The sequence below is a fragment of the Hordeum vulgare genome, chromosome 6H (genome assembly GCF_904849725.1).
Source record: "Hordeum vulgare subsp. vulgare chromosome 6H, MorexV3_pseudomolecules_assembly, whole genome shotgun sequence".
Classification (NCBI taxonomy): domain Eukaryota; kingdom Viridiplantae; phylum Streptophyta; class Magnoliopsida; order Poales; family Poaceae; genus Hordeum; species Hordeum vulgare.
The window spans coordinates 341,115,789-341,128,208 of record NC_058523.1 but is presented as its reverse complement, the minus strand read 5'-3'; positions in this window follow the sequence as shown (position 1 = coordinate 341,128,208).

Here is a 12,420-nt window from a genome sequence, read left to right as displayed (position 1 = left end):
TCCTCATGGTCTTCTCATACTCAATGTCAAACTCTTCATCTTCATTGTAGTAGACATGCTCCACATTGTCGTCATCGGACGAAATATCCTCGTCATAAGAAACAAGAATTTCATCAGAATTTTGACTATGACAATGTTCATATTTATGCATGTGAATTGCTTCAACAATGATATTGTTAATGGTAATGACATATCCTTTACCACGCATGAGGTCACGAAGATCAAAAAGGCATTTATCAATATTAGGATCCGTTCGCTTCATTTTGTGAAAGGCGATGCATTTACGGAAAGTGATCTCAAGATTTTTCAGTGAATAGTCGGGATATCTTTTCTCTAAGTGTTTACACAAAGTATGCGCACACTCAAAATTATGCAATTGATTAAGCACATTTCTTGGCAGTCCTCTAATGATTTGATTTACAATTTTAAGATTACTAAGCATATCAAGTTCTTAATCATGAGAAGGATGCAAAGGATCAATGGGAGGCTCATAGGGATATTTAACATACTTCCGCAAATGGAATTTGTCAAACATGTCAAGCATTTCATTCCATTGTCTAAAATATTCCCCATCAATAATAGGCACTCTACAACTAATATTCCCGAAACTAGGAACATTCATCTTCCTCCAATGGTGTTCAAACCAAGGTTTTGGAGACCTTGGTTTGATACCAATTGAGAGATCGATAGATGAGGTGTCTAGAGGGGGGTGAATAGATTACTTGCATAAATTAAAATCCTAGCATTTTCCTAGCTTAATGATTGGCAGATTTTAGCAATTCTAACAAGTCTAGTGCACCTTACACATGCTAGCCAACAAATATGGCCACGGAAAGTAAAGAATCAGCACAAGTAGTAAGGAGTAGAGTTTAGGAAGATCAAACGCGGAGAAGTTGACACATTGACTTTTGGCATGGTTCCGGTAGGTGGCGCTATCATACGTGCATGTTAGTAGAGACTTCAACCCACAAAGGTTAACAGTTGCAAGAGTCCATGGAGGGCTCCACCCACAAGGGGTCCACGAAGAAGCGGCCTTGTCTATTCCACCACAGCTTCGGCCCACGAAGGATTAGCCTCACTCACGGAAGATCTTCACGAAGTAGGCGATCTCCTTGCCCGTACAAACTTCTTTGTTCAACTCCACGACACAAAGTAGGAGGCTTCCAAGCGACAACTAACCAATCTAGGAGGCACCACCCTCCAAAAGGTAACGGATGTGGTAGAGCGATGAACTCCTTGCTCTTGTACTTCTAAAGATAGCTCCTCAACACTCAATCACTCTCTCAGATTTGGCAGGGGTAGGAGAGATTGATCTTCATGAAAGGAATTTGGGAAGGCTAGAAATCAAGGTTCAAATGGTTGGAATGGAATCTCTTGATCTCAACACATGAGTAGGTGGCTCTCTCTCAGAAAAATGAATCTAGCAAGTCTGAGTGGGTTCTGAGTGATTCCTCTATGAGTGAGAGGTAGGTGGAAGGGTATATATAGGCATCCCCCAAAATCCAGTCGTTACAAAATTATTGCCCAACTCGGTGACATCAAAACGAAACTCGACGGTACAGAGTTGCACTAAATGTGTCAACTTTTGAATTCTTGGTGAGACTAATATAGGAATATCGGTGGTACCGACATGATGACCTAGACTGGTTTCCAAACTCGGTGAGAGCGACTTCAAACTCGGAAATTACGGAACTTGAAATTTTCTCAACAAAATGTTGGTCACCCAATCTTGGTGGCGCCGATAGAAATGTTGGTTGTACCGAGATGGTGGGTTTGGTATAGGATCTTTCTAAGCGTAAAATCGGTATGGCCGAGTAGGAAATGTTGGTGGCACCGATTTTGCATATGTGGCTAGGGGCAGATATATTTTGTGGTAAAGTGGCTAAGTATGTTTTATGGCTACCTCTAAGCACTTGAGCAAAAAAATTATCATAATACCTCATCCCCTTTTAATAATATTGGCTTTCCTATGGACTCAAAGTGATTTCTCCCAAATATAAAATGTAGAGTCTTCTTGCTTGAAGCTTTAGCCAATCCCCATCCTTCCTTCGTCAAGGGATTCTCCTCACAATCCTATAGCCAAATATTTATGTGGAATATACATGAAATATACTAGGTAAAAGTGGTAGTTCAAGAGACAATGTATGTTGTCATGAATTATCAAAACTTCTCATTACACCCCTTAAGTGTCTTATTGTGCTAACACCCCACCGAACTACAAAACCAAAAAAACCCACCCTCGCACAACATCCAATCTTATCCTTCCTGTCCCACCACATTAGCCCACTTCTTCCTTCCGGCCGCTACCCACGCCAAGACACGAGAGCTCCCATCCACAACCCCCACCCCCACGAGCATGGCGCTCCGGTGATGGATCCTGGCACGCGCTCGATCCCGAGCGACCGCGACTCCCCTCCACATCCACCTCCACCTTCCTCCCGTCACCACTCGTGACCTCCCACCCCATCCCCAGTTCTCCCACCGGATCCGGAGGGATCCTCCTATGCCTCCCTCCTTCAGCGCATGCCCACGGGAATGGCCTTCCAACCGCCGCAGGCCACCACCTACCACCACCCATCATGCCCACGAGAAACCACCTCCTAGAGTGATACCCACAACCACTGATCCTTACCAATGCCTGATTCACACCCTTCCACCGCACGCCGCCCACACCTTTTAGCCACCGCAGCCAACAACCGCTAGATCAGGCCCCCATGCTTCCAAAGACTCTAGATCGGGCATCACCGCTTCCCTGGATCCAAAAAATTGTTGCCTCCATGGATCTGAGATCGCACCACCCATCCTCCATGTGGCCACCTCCATCTTTGTCTTCTCACGCATGGCGTCGGGTTGCGTCCACTTCATGGCCTCATCCGGAACCGGGGCTTGAAGCGGCATAGCTCGGCCTCCTCCTCCCTGGCGCATGCAGCTCTTCCCCTGCGTCGCCTGACATGCCAAACCATAGACTCCATCACCGTCCAGGAATAAATCCCTCCTCCCCTCGTCGTCGTGCATGGAACTTTCGCTACCGGCCTCGAGCGTTCGCTCCTCCACCTCGATCTATTTCTTGATGGTGAGGTTGAGGTATCCCTTTGCGTCCAGGCAGTGAGTTTCCACCGGTGAGCTTGCGTTTTGACCCTTCTTTCATGTGTGCAGATGACACCATGGCGAACAGAGGAATACCTCCACCCCCAGTCTGATGTGCAGTTCACGCGGTGAGCCCATGTGGTGTAGACTGTGTGTTTGTGGTGTCTGCTAGATGTGGGTATTTACTGTTTGTGCGTTGTTCAGGTGGCAATTTTTTTGTATGTTTTTTTAGTTGGCTGGATGTATGTATTTGTGAAGTTCTCTATGTTTTATAAGAGGTTCACTCTGTGAGAAGAACAGAAACATTGCTAGAGCAACTTCAACTTCATGTGCAAACAAGAGCAACTTCAGTTCAAGTTTGTTGTTTGCTTCACTTATTTGTGCAAGAACAAAAAAGTGGCGCGGTTAGGTTGGATGCCCGGGAGGTTCATTGCGCCCTCGGTTGCAGTTGGTTGCTACTCCTCATGCAATACATTTCCTGCATGGTGGTCATGATACGCCAGCGTGTTTTTTACTTCCGTTTTGGTTTATAATTTTTTATTAGAAGTTTTCGTTCGGTGGGTGCATATATTGTTGCAACCAGATTGTAAGAAGTATTTATTTGTTGTGAAAGTTTAATTGAGTCGGTTGCTCAACAAGAAGTAATGTGGTTCACTTACAAAAATGTTGAGGTTCACTTGTGTTTTATGTGAAGTGCAAAAATGTTAGGGAAACAAAACATGTAATGTAGTTACTTTTTGATATTGTTGTGGTACATTTACTCCTGTGTGAAGTACAAAACGGTTAGGGAACGACAAAAAATAAATTCATTCCACTTTCATAGTGTTTGAGGTTCACTTTCAGTAGTGTTGTAGTTCAATTATGCCCAATGTAAATAGCAAAAAGAATTAGGAAAAATGACATAAAAAGTGATGCCACTCACTTCTAGGGTTAATTTGCAAATTCTTAGGGACAGTTATGCAGTTCATATAGGCTGGTGGAGGAGTGCACATTTTGCATGTGTGTGACTATGCAAAATAATCACATAAATATATATACTTTGAAGCTCACTTTTTACATCTGAAAAAGAAGCTCACTTTCTTATTAGATGTAGTTCACTCCCTCAGTCCACGTGGTGCACTTGCTCGGCATATGCGTGTAAAAAAATAATTATCGAAAAAGACAACTTAAAGGTCATGACGTTCACTTTTGGCAGTGTCGAGGTTCACTTTTGGAAGTCTCGTGGTTCACTTACTACCAACGTGAAGTATAGAAAAATGTTACGAAAACTATAACAATAGTAATGAGGTTCACTTCTCTATATGGATGTGGGTCACTTACCTCTGATCTGAAGTGCACTCCGCTTACTCGCATTGTTGAGGAAATCGTTAACTGGTAGCTGGTCGGTGGGCTGGCGAGTAGGAGATTAATGGGCTAATCCGCAAGTTAATCAGCCATTTAATAAATTAATCGGATGATTTTTTTTGGTTAGTGACCTTATGAGCAGGGATTAATCGGCAAGTTAACTGATTAATCGGATGAATTCTTGAACACGGCTTACTCATCTTGAAAAGTTCACATCCAACAAAATAAAACCATGCAGTGCACTTGTCCATTGGATGCAGTGTTGTTTCCCGTCAAAAATCAGTGCGCTCTTCTATCCGATGCGGTTCATGCGTTGATTTGGGTGTCGCGAAAAAACAGTGTCCGCATTTCGGTAATTTCAAAAATGTCCTTAAACCGTAAGGTACTAGAGAGAGTGTTGTACATGAAAAAGATGTGCATCGTCAATATCTTTCCTACACCGTATCATTTGCATCATTCTGACAAGTGGTTTTGAAAAATTTACGAAAATACGCTTGCTGCAACTCCTAGGCAGCCACATCATTTTCAAAATTCATTTGAAACCGCGAGGAATCTCAACAGCTGACCAACAAATGAAAGTTTCTTCTATTCCACGGCTTTCCAATGCTGTGTCATACGCCTCGTTCTCATGAACGCTTTAAAAACTGCAGCAAAAAACGTAGATAAAAAATCGAACTTTTTTTTAAAACAGAATTCCATTTTTTAGTAAATTTGAAATTACTCTCAAACCGTAAGGAATTTGAGAGAGTAATATACATGAAAAAGATGCGGCTCAACGATATATTTCCAATGCCAAATCATTTGCTTCATTCCGATGAGTGGTTTAGAAAAATCGTGAATACGCTCCCTGTAGCCCGTCATGCCCTCACTATTTTCAAAACTGCTCAAAAACCGCGAGGAATCTCGAAAAGTGTTCAACATGACGAAGTTGGGAATTTACTGTAGCAACCCAAGAGTATATTATACTCCTTGTTTCGGCAATCGGTTTATAAACTTGAGCCAAAACGATGTCAAACAAACTCGTGAAGTTTTTTCTTGTGACATTGCAGTGCTCGTTTTTATAGGTATACAGTGCACTACCATTGAACGTGCAGTTGGGAAGTGTTAGCAGAATGATTATTCTGTTAATATTAGCAGAATATACGGGCTATATATATATATATAGTATGATCTCTTCTTTTTTGCACATATTGTTTGCAAGAGTGAGTCATAAACATGGAAGCTCTTCATTCACATATGTTTGATGCATATAGCCAAGATTTATTTGGCTTGTTTTGTCCTTCTACCTTGTGTGTGCCCATGCAAGCCAAAGCAACTATCCTTGAAAAGGAATTTCCCACATTTAGGGGGAGCTTGTACTAGTCAAGTGTCTTTCAAAGCTTTCATATTCTAATGCTTAACTTTATTTGAAGCTTTAATTGTATGTTGTCATCAATTACCAAAAAGGGGAGATTGAAAGCACATAAGCTCCCTTGGTAGTTTTTATAATTCATGACAACATACATTGTATCTTGGACTAACACTTTTACCTAGTATATGTCACGTATAGTCCACAAAAAGCTTTGTCTATAGGATTGTGAGTAGAAGCCCTTGATGAAGGAAGGATTGGGATTGGCAAAATCTTCAAACAAGAAGACTCTACATTTTATATTAGTGACAAATCACTTTGAGTCCATAGGAAAGCCAATACTATTTAAAGGGGATGAGGTATTATGATGAATTGGTTGCTGAAGTGCTTAGAGGTAGCCACCAAAAATACTCAGCCACTTCCCACAAAATATATCTATACCAAGCCATATATGCAAAATCGGTGCCACCAACATTTCCTACTCAGCCATTCCAATTTTACACTTAGACAGATCCTATGCCAAACCCACCATCTTGGTACAACCAACATTTCTATATGTGCCACCGATATTGGGTGACCAACATTCTCCTGAGATAATTTCATGTTTCAGAATTTCTGAGTTTGAACTTGGCCTTGCCGATTTTGGAAACCAGTCTAGCTCATCGTATCGGTACCACCAAGATTACTATATCAGTCTCACCGAGAATTGAAAATGTTGCCACACTTAGTGCAACTCGGTACCACCGAGATTCATTTCGGTTTCATCGAGTTGGGCAATAATGTTGTTGTAAGTGCACCTAGTGCCCCTTTGAGATTTTGGTGGTTTGAAGACTTATAGGTTAAGTATCTAATGTGTTCATGAGTGTACACAGGATCTATAAGTCATTGAGGAGTTTGAGATATTTGAAGAATATCGACCCCTAAAAATATATATATCTTCGGTTGAAGAAATTGGTCTGAAGCTGAAGAAATGAATAGCGAGGAATCTGCGATGAAATTGATATTCCTCATGAAGATAATGAAATTGAGGAATTCGGTGTGTCCTGAAGAAATCACTTTGAAGACTTCGAAGCATGAAGATTTACTCTTTCTGTTTTATTTTCTTCGCATTTGAGTAATAGGAACACCGTACTGTTAAAGGGGGTCAAAGTTACACTTTGGAATGAATTTCCTCATGATGCTCAACCCAAGCATAATCCAACCAAAAGCCTCAAGTGAGGAATACGAGTGACATGAGGACTCTCACAATTGAGGGTTCCGACCGTTTTGATAGCCACGCCAAGTCATTGGTCTTATCCACTCCAACAATCATAGTATTTAAGGGCATTAGTGTTAAATCATGTCGGGATGCTCCCAGGCTATAAATAGCCACCCCCCACAACCATTAGCTGGTTGGCTGCTCCGTTAGAAACTGACACTTGTCATAAGAGCAACCCAATTCCTCAGAGTCTTCAAGAGTAATTCATCAGTGAGGAAATACCCCATACACCGAAACCACAAACCAAACCTAGTGATTCAGCATCACTGAAGAAGTTGTTCCTGTGTGGGACTGAAGCCTTATACCTTTGAGGACTGTGCATCCTCCAGACGGTTAGGCGTCATGGTCTAGAGCTTTCCAGCAGTCAATTGTGGATCGCCGGGTGACCAAGTTTGTGAGGGTTTGGAAGTCTGCCCTGAAGACTTACCACGAGTGTTCGGCAAGGACTGTGTGTTCTTAGCCCAAGGAGAACAAAGTAGGGACTGTGTGTCCTTTGGTTTCAATACCAAGCCGCTCCAAACCAGATGTATGACTGTCACAGCAGTTGGAACTGGGTCATCAACAACTATCTTCACTGAGCAACGGGTTCTAATTCCTCAACTCCTTACTTTCCTCGTATTATGTGTTGATGACTTTCACTGCTACTGTTTCAAGAATTTGCTGAAGACTTTCTCTGAATTTCCTCAACCCCAAATTCTTCACGTCAGTTAATCCTCATATGTATTTTGCGTGCCTGCTCATAGTGCAATCTGTTTTCACATTCCTCAGTCTGAAAAACTGATGTTGTGAAACTTTGCACTTCTGATCCTTGACTGTTTCCGCTGTAAGTTAGTCATCAGTGAGGAATTTCCTCAAAAGGAATTTCCTCAGTGATGAAATTCTAAAAATCTCCTATTCACCCCCCCTATAGTCGAAATAACGCACTTTCAATGGGTATCAGAGCAAGGTACTCCCTTGTTCTGTGTGATTTTTGTTTAACCACCTGGAGTTTTAGTTATGTCGACTGCAGGCATGTTTAAGGTGATTGCAGCATGTCCTACCTTCGAAGGAAATAACTTTCCCTTCTGGAAGAACAAAATGTAAATGCATCTACAAGCTATTGATAATGATCTCTGGTATATTATGGAACATGGCGTCCCCATCATCTCTGCTAGTGTCTCTGCTACTCATGTGAAGAAATTCAAGCAACTTGATTCTCAAGTGAAGAATATCATCTGTGGCCATCTGAGCCCAGGCCAGTTTGGAAGAGTAAGTGCTTTGGGCTCTGCAACACTGATCTGCGAGAGACTGTGCAAAGTAAATGAAGGAGTATCAACCCAGTGTGACTCTCGTGTTGATATTCTTCGCAATCTCTTCAATCGCTTCAAGAGACATGACAATGAAAGATGCCAAGACACCTTTGATCGCCTCACTGACATATCAAATGAACTGCAAGCACTGGGATCTCGAGACATCACTGATCACAAAGTTGTGAAGAAACTGCTGAGATCTTTGGATTGTTAATTTGATACTTTAGTTCTGATGATTCAAGAAAGACCAGACTACAAGATGCTTGATCCAGCTGATATACTCGAAAGGCTAAATACTCATGAATTCCAGCTAGAAGAAAAGAAAGATCTATATGGACCAAGCTATTCCACACCACGTGCACTGAAGGCTACAGCAATTTCCTCATCTGAAGAAGAAGACACAGATGACAGCATTGGTGACCCTGAAGAATTTGGACAGGAGCTTGCAATGCTCATGAGGAAATTCCAGAGATTTACACGACGTGGTCAGTTCGGTAAATCTTCAAGAAGAGGCATGAGGAAATCAGAATCTTCATCTGAGGACTACAAGAAACGAACCTGCCACAAGTGCAATAAATCAGGTCATTACATTGTTGATTGTCCCCGTTGGGGAAAGGAATCAAAGAAGAAGAAATACAAGGATGACAGTTCTGATGACTCAAAGAAGAAGAAGAAATCTTCGAAATCCTCATCTTCAAAATCTTCAAAAGCCCTCATCGCACAAGAAGACTAGTTTCAGAAAGGCTCGGGCACTTATTGGCAAGGAAATGGACTCAGAGGCGAAATCAAAGGAATGTGATGAAGAAGAAGGTTCTGATGAATACTCAAAATCCGGACAGGCTAGTCTTGCACTGGCAACCACTTTCGTCAGCAAGTCAATCTTCAATCTTGAAGAAAATGATTGCACCATCCACACTGATGACTATGCTGATGACTTCGCTCCAACCTATTGCTTTATGGCAAAAGGTTCAAAGGTACCAAATAATGCCTCCTCCTCTGATTCAAGTGACTCTGAACCTGATGATTATAAAAAACCCAGTTACAGTAAACTTGCTATCATTGCCACTAAACAACAAACTACCCTGGAAAAGCTTCAGAAACTCCTAGATAAAATTGATGATCTGTTGAATGATGAAATGAACCTTACCCAAATCCTCACTAAAGATGTGAAAAATCTTCAGTCTAGAGTTGACAATCTTCAGGATCCTTATGATACACTCCTTGCTGATCATGAGAAGCTTTCCTATGAATTTCTTCAACGGAAGCTTGAACTTGAGAAGCTGAGGATGTCTCATGATGATCTTCGTATGGAAAATGATTCATTACTAGCTCAACAGATCAGCGCTGGTCAAGTTGAATTCATTCCTCCATGTCTTAAAAGCATTGAACACGAAACTGCTAATTCCTCACCAGAATCATCAAATGCTACTATTGCCACAAATTCTTCAACTGCACCTGTTGTGTCTATTTCCTCACTTGAGGAAAACACAAATGTTACTGATGAAAATGCAGGGTTGAAGGAATTGTATGTGACAGGCATATACAAAAGCCTCAAAGGACATCAAACCCTTTGTGATGTGCTCAAAAAGCAGATCTTGAACAAGAACCCGAGGAAAGAAGGAATTGCCTTTGAGAGGAAATTAAATGCTGATGCATCTTATTGGAAACCTAAGCAGTATCCCAAAACCTCATGGGTTGCTGCTACTGGGCCTCCTTTTGATCCATCTAATCTAACTGGCTTTTCATGTGAATTATCCTATTCCTCAGATGAGTCATTTGACTCCAACTATAAAGTGTTCAAAAATCAATCTGTTGAAGTATTTCCTCGATATGATGGAACTAACTACAGGAATGGCCCTCCCTTGAGGAAAATCTGGGTTCCCAAAAGTTGTCTTGAAAATCTTTAGGTAAATGTCCTCATGACACCACCACTGAAGAATCTGAACCCTAGATCAAATTCTTCAGGAGGACCAAAGTCTTCAAGAGGATTAAAATCCTCAACTGGTCAAAATCATGCTCGTACCCGTGCTAATGCGTCTAACATGGAGGGAAACTACAAGGAATATGAATATGAGCGTTACTCTTCAAATCATTATGTTCATAAATCCTCAAACCAGTTCTCTGCATATTCATATGAGTACTTTAACCCCCCTACTGTTAAGAGAAGTGCATTAGCCTCAATGCCACCTTTCTCATATGGTGCTCGCAGGATGATGAATGCTTTGCCACCCCTTTAGATGTGGGTGGTGAAGAAATCGAACTAATCACTTCTGCAGGTCAGGTCTCCAGATGAAAATCATCATCTGAAGAATGTGCTGGAGACCTGAGGAAATGCTTGATAGGACACAAGCTAATGATTGATGAAATAGAAATATTTCACACGTCCTTATATTTCTGTTGTGATGAAATTCTTATCTGATGAAATTGATATCATATTCTTCAAATCTGAAGCATATGAGATGGTAAGATGTACTAATTCATCTGCAGGATGACAAACCCAAGAATACTGAGTGTTTCTTGATAGTGGGTGCACACATCACATGACTGGTGATAAAAGCTTGCTGATGAATATGCCACTAACTCCATCACCTCTGAAGCAAATCACATATGCTGACAAAGGTAAAAGCAAGGTATTGGGACTTGGCAAAGTGGCTATTTCCAAGGATAGGCATATGGACAAAGTGATGCTTGTTGAATCCCTTGGTTTTAACCTCATGTCAGTCTCGATGCTTTGTGATCATGATATGATTGTTATCTTTGGTAGATATAGATGTGTAGTCATCATGGAATCTGACAGATCCAAAGTCTTCGAAGTTGTAAGAAGAGGGAATTTGTACATTGTTGATTTCTCTACAGGTCCTCAACCAGCCACTTGCTTACTAGCAAAAACCTCAGAAGGATGGTTGTGGCACCAAAGACTAGGTCATGCAGGCATGAGGAATTTGCACACGCTCGCGAAGAAGAAGCAGGTCATAGGCATCGAATCAGTCAAATTCCTCAAGGATCATCTCTGCGGTGCTTGTGAATCTGGGAAAATGACCAGATCCAAGCATCCCTCGAAGACTATCATGACCACCACACGTCCATTCAAATTGCTTCATATGGATCTATTTGGACCTACTCACTATGCCACACTAACCAATGCAGCATCTTTATATGGCTTCATCATAATTGATGATTATTCCAGATATACATGGGTGCATATCATAGTGTATAAAACTGAAGTGCAGGAAATCTTCAAATGATTTTCTTCAAGAGCCTCGACGAACTTTGGCATCAAGATCGAACATATCAGGAGTGATAATGGAACAGAGTTCAAAAACACTGGTCTTGATGATTATCTTGATGAACTTGGTATTACTCACGAATTATCTGCTCCTTATACTCCTCAGCAGAATGGTGTCGTCGAAAGGAAGAACAGGACTCTGGTTGAGATGGCAAGAACTTTGCTTGAAGAATATCAGACTCCTCGTCGATTTTGGCCTGAAGCAATCAACACTGCATGCCATATTATCAACAGGGTATATCTTCACAAATTCCTCAAGAAAACCTCATATGAACTCCACACCTATAAGAAACCCAATGTAAGTTATTTCAAAGTCTTCGGTGCAAAGTATTAGAGATCCTCACCATGGCTCAAAATTTGCACCTAAGGCACATGAAGGTTTCATGCTCGGTTATGGAAAGGACTCGCACACCTACAGAGTCTTCAACAACTATCACAACAAAGTTGTTAAAACTGTAGATGTGCGGCTCGATGAAACTAATGGCTCGCAAAGAGAGCAATTGCCTTCTGATCCAGATAAGTTGTCTCCTGAGGAAGCAATAAAGCTCAAACCTACTAAAGACATTGTCCCCACTGAGGAAATTGGTGAAGAAAAGATTCCCATCACTGATGAAAATCAAGAAGATGCTCCTGAGGAAATTGCACCAGAACCACTTCCTCAGCCCAGACGAAATACTCAACCAGCTCATCCGAGGATTGCAAATGAAGTAGAACTTGACAAAATACTCAACGACATCAACACACCAGGTCCTCTCACTCGCTCAAAACCTTCACACTTAGTTAACTTTTGTGGACATTTTTCCTTTGT